We start from the raw sequence: 5,543 nt of genomic DNA, 5'->3' as shown, positions 1-5,543 counted from the left end.
CATCCTCTAAAACACAACTGAAGTTCTTTGTAGTACTCCAAATATGGCCGTGATCAGAGCGGAGCTTATGGTGACCAGCCTTGGTTTGTAAACAGGGAAATGTCACTAAAATAGTTGCAGGTTCAGATGACGCTCCATGAACTCTTCACTGAGATAAGAAAAGCAGCTCTTCAGGGGGAAGGTGTGTCCAGTTTATTCATTCTTTCTTTCTACCAAGTGGGTATGGCATGGACAACAATTAACTGCTGCTCATGGATGGTATGCAGCCTGGAGCTATAATAGGAGGTGCTGTTCTATAGGCGAAAATACATATACAATTATTGCATATGTTGTGAAAATGTGAATTACCCCCACTGGTTATGTACATCAACAGGAATAATTTTGTACTTGTAAAAAAAAATTGTAAGTTTAAACATTTTTAAGATGTTGTAGAGAATATTTTTTGTTCTGAATAGTTTGCTATCCTTGCCTCCTGTTTGTTACAGAAAGGAACCACTTGTTCAGGAGATTTACGTGGTATCACTTTAGGACTGTGTGCACACACTGCATTTTATTGCTTTTTTATCTGTTTTTAGAGCAGTTACTGCATGCAAATCTTTATGCCAGCAAAGTCAATGAGAATTCTGAAGTTTTGTGCACTTGTTGCTTACTTTCCCTTGCAGATTTGGTGCACAAATTATTCTGCAGCAAGTCAATTCTTTCAGCGTTTTTGCAGTATTTTTCCACTCCTGATTGCATGGCAAATGCATGCACAAAGCACATGAAAAACGTGTCAAAAACACTTTTTTTTTCTGCCAAGAGATTCAGATTTGGTGCAGAAATTTCTGAAACCAAATACTCAGCGTGGGTTTTTTTGGTAAGTTTTTTTCCTGACCAAAGCCTGATCTTGTGGCAGGAAATCTCCTTTGAGTCATCTGCGTTTTTGATGCATTTTTGGTGCTTTTTTCATGCATTTTTTAGTGGAGTTTTTGCTGCAGATTTGCTGCGGATTTGCTTTTTTTTCTACAAAATTGGTTGTATCAATGAAAAAATGCAGCAAATCTGCATCAAAGAATTGACATGCTCATTCTTTAAAAACCTGACCAAAAACGCAAGTATTTGACAAAACAGTCAGGGAAAAAAAACTGTGTTTGTGCATGAGATTCCAGAAATCTCAGACTCTGCTGGGACTGTAAAAAGCAGCTTTTCATTAGCATGGATTTGCATAAAATCAAGGCAAATCTGCAGCTAAAAAACTTACCAAAAAAGCCCTGTGTGATCATAGCCTAAGGATCTATACATGCATCAAAGATTTCTACAAGGCAATATATACAACCCTCAAACCTCAGTATACGATACAAAAACCCACAGCAGTGTACTAACCCCCAATAAGAATCTATACAACACAGAGTAATAATACATGGAAAGGTTGTAAATAGGGGTGTTAAAGTTTGATTTTGATACTATTGGAGGATAATACATTTGTCATTTATTCATTAATATTACTTTTAATTATTTAACTCAGAGAACAATAAATACGAAACATGACTTTGCGTTAACCACACTTTTGATCTTAAAACACTCATGTAGCTTTCACCCCTGGTTTACCGGTTGTCAGCAACACTTGGGTTTACGCCATCAGATATTCATCTGATTGGTTCCAAATTTAGGACCACAAATCCAAACATACAGCCAATGTCATTGAGAACCATCATCAGTGTAAAGAAGAACAAGAAGTACTGGAAATGATGATATGGCCCCTCAGAGATGTAGTGTCAAAATCATCAAATCTGTACGAGATTGCATGAAGAGACAAAAGGTTGTGTACAAGCCTCATACACAGAAGATCTAGGGTTAGTTCTCCAAGATATTTGGAACAATCTCCCTACCAAGTTCATTCAAAAACTATGTGTAAGTGTACCTAGAAGAAATTATTCTTTGATGCTGTTTTAAAGACAAAGCGAGGCCACAATAAATATTGATTTGATTTAGATTTCTCATTTGTTCATTCAATTTGCATTTTGTTAATAAAAATAGACTATTAACACTTTTATTTTTTTTAAAACATTTATCCTTTTCAGCATTCTTTCCACGCCTCCCTAAAATATTTACACAGTACTGTATTTACACTGATGAGCAAAACGCAAACAGTGTTTTGAACTTTTGACTTTCAGGCTCCATATCTCACCATCCACTACACCTTTGATCGTGAGACTACATTCAATTTATAGACAATCATCTTAGCAACCTGAAACATACATTTTAATTTTGTTAGTATTTTGTGAATCCAACCATTTCTTTGCTAATCTGGAGTTATGCTTTGGGCTGATGTCCTGCTGAAACATTGTTCTCCTTTTCATACCTATAGTACTTGAATGTACAAAGTAACTAGTCTTGTGGTATACTCTCATATAGCTCAGTATTTAGACCACTATAGATCCTTGTCAAGTATCCAACACCTATCTAACCTATCTGTCAAATAATCGAATGTCATCAGGATTCCTCCACCGAACTTGATTGTTCCTTCAATTTCTCAATCCATTGGCCCCTTTTTGCCTTGTTTCTTCCAGACCTATTTGCACCCAACAGAGCCTAGTCTATTGACATTCGTATCTCCACTCCGAATCACCCATTTTCAATTTTGTACTGTCCACTTTTCAAACTTTTTTGCAAACTCACTTCTTATGATGATGTTAAAGTCGAGGCTTCTTCACCTTTTTTCAAGCCATCATTCCAGACTTGTGTAACGTGCATCATGCGATGCTTGCATGGACGTTGTTGACCTCACAAAGCATATGAGCCACCTCCACTTCCATGGTTGTCATGCCAGAACTAAGTGATGAGCCAACTTGTTGACTCTGATATTCTGCCTGGATGCCCACCTCTTAACTTTTGAATAAATGGACTTCTTTTCATATTCTTCCAGCTGTCATGGCACTCACATAATGCAGTTTGGCAATTTACTTGGCCGATAAACCACTATTGGCTGATGCACCTTCTCTTTTTTTGGGCAAACTTCTTCATGGCTGTTCCTTGATTCGAACCAGTGACCTTTCACTTGGGAATCATTACACACTAAACTGCTAGGGAATGTGGGAACAGGTTTTAATTTGTAGTATACAGAAAGGAAAAGATTTATTCACCACCAGGATCAAAACAGTAACAATACAGTAACATGACAAGAATCTGAATAACTAACCATATGCTAAATAGTTGTAAGTCAAATTCATGTATGTGATAGCCAATATGAAATAAAATGATGGTAGTCTCACGCTAAAAGCTGAAATGGATGGTGAGAGATTGAAAGCCAAAAGTTGAAAACATTGTTACCCTTTTGCTCATCAGTATACATATACAGAGTATGCAAGCCTGTGCACCAATAGAAATATATTTGTTGCACATAATTTAAGTAAAGTTATTCTAAAAATGTAATTTTTAATATCACAAGATTCTAAAGTTTAAAGTGGATCTGAGTAGAGATGAGCACACCCGAGGTTCTGTGTTCGTACCAAACACACCAATATTAAGGATGACAGCGTTGCTCCGGGTGAAAAAACATGCAATTCTTTATTCCATTAGTTGTGTAACAGCAACGTTTTGACGTTGTGGTCTTTGTCAAGCACCACCAGGTCGAAATGTTGCTGTTACACAACTGATGGAATAAAGAATTGTATGTTTTTTCACCCGGAGGAACGCTGTCATCCTTAATATTAGTATGTTATTTCAAGTGATCCCTTGATCTTGGACGTGCGCTCCTGAGGTGCTGATTGTGCTGTTGAACAGGCACATAAGTTTTGTAACCAAGGTGCTGTGGACTTTTCTTTTTTGGATATTCGTACCAAACACAGACTTTAATAAAAGAACAACAGAGCTCGGATGCTTTACATATGCAAACCACTTGGGCGAGCATCACTGTTCTCAGCCCAGTGCGAACCGCTTTCAGTGTTTCAGCAAATCACACTGGTGGTAACAACAGCGTGATCGGATGTAGTGGGCACCAAAAAAAAAAGGAAAAACCCCGATCACCCACCCCCAGAAGTATTCTGCTTATGGCTGGTTGTATGTGGGCAGGGACCCGAACTGCTCAATTGGTGACTTCCATTGGGGTTCAGGTCAAATCCAGGTCCCAAACCGAACTTTATCTGAAGTCCGGCTGAACCCACCGAACCGAACTTCCACGGATTTGCACATCTCTACATTTGAGATCAAATTTTACAATATAAACTGCATGTATTGTAAAAAAATATCTTAGACATGATAAGGCTGGTGTTCTTATTTTGAACCTCTACATCAGAATGACTTTATAATTCCGATCTAGCTGAAGCTGGGCTCATAAAAATGCGTATTTTATATCTTTCCATATAATATTACAGCTGCCCTTACATGGATTTTCACAGTAGGTACACCAATCTCATAAAGAATAACATCTCTTTAATAATGCATGCACTTTGTATTGTGAAATATACGGACAAATCCTCTTTAAAAGGGCATTAGAAAAAGAGAAAGTTCTCCAAAAAATAAGACCCAAATGATCAGCTGTCAGAATGCACTCTCAAGGAAGGAAAAGAATATTTAAAGTGTAAGCTGAAGTCTTAAAGCCGAGCATGTGCTATGATTATTCCCTTCTCTATGATAGAAATCTATTCAAATGCGTAAATGAAATTGTGAACATTACCACGCATCTATTTAAGTGTGATTTATTAAGCTTTCCTCAGCCAGACTGCTTAAAATGCATAAACAGTTGTGAACAGTAAACAATCATGTCTCTGGATGGAAAAACAGGTCCCACATGCTGTGCATGGAAATTGCCCTTAACAACACTGCCTTTTGTGTACCCAATTGGAAGCCAAAGGTTACTTGTAATCAAATTTCAAGTTCTCGTCATTTCGAAGAGCTGCACTTCCATATGTAAATGTTTTGTCAATCACATTTCTCATTTTCTGTGGGATGAAAAAAAGGATTTGTGTTACCTAGCATTTTATGTGTTAAATGTGTAGGATTCTAAATCGCTTTTTGGCTTGAATTTTGGGCAGATATGAATATTTTTTTTAAAAACAAATTATTTCCCATGATGTGAAATAGAGGATGAAGTCTATTGCTTGCGGCTTTACAGCTCAGCAATCGGTTGCTCAGAATTGCAGCATAATAATATAGCTTGTTCATTACACCAATGAACCTTAACATTAAACCATCTTTCTAATATAAGGGCAATATGGTGGCTCAGAGGTTAACACAGTAGCCTTGCAGCTCTGACATTCGTCAATTCACTCCAAGGACAACACCTGCAAGGAGTTAGTATATTTTCCCTGCATTTGCGAGGGCTTCCTCCGCGTTCTCTGGTTTCTTCCCACTCTCCAAAGACATACAGATAGGGAATTTAGATTGGGATCCCTAATGGGAACAGTGAGGATTATATCTGTAAAGTGCTATGGATTAATGGCGCTATATAAGTAAGTATCTATATATATAATTGCCTTATTCTGTCTGTCTGTCTGTCTTGCTCCAAAATGACGTCATTAGAGTGACAACCATCGCCACAGCGCGTGCGCTAAAGAGCCTGCGAC

This window comes from Anomaloglossus baeobatrachus, chromosome 4, assembly GCF_048569485.1.
Source record: "Anomaloglossus baeobatrachus isolate aAnoBae1 chromosome 4, aAnoBae1.hap1, whole genome shotgun sequence".
NCBI lineage: Eukaryota > Metazoa > Chordata > Amphibia > Anura > Aromobatidae > Anomaloglossus > Anomaloglossus baeobatrachus.
Note: the sequence above shows the minus strand (reverse complement) of the source record.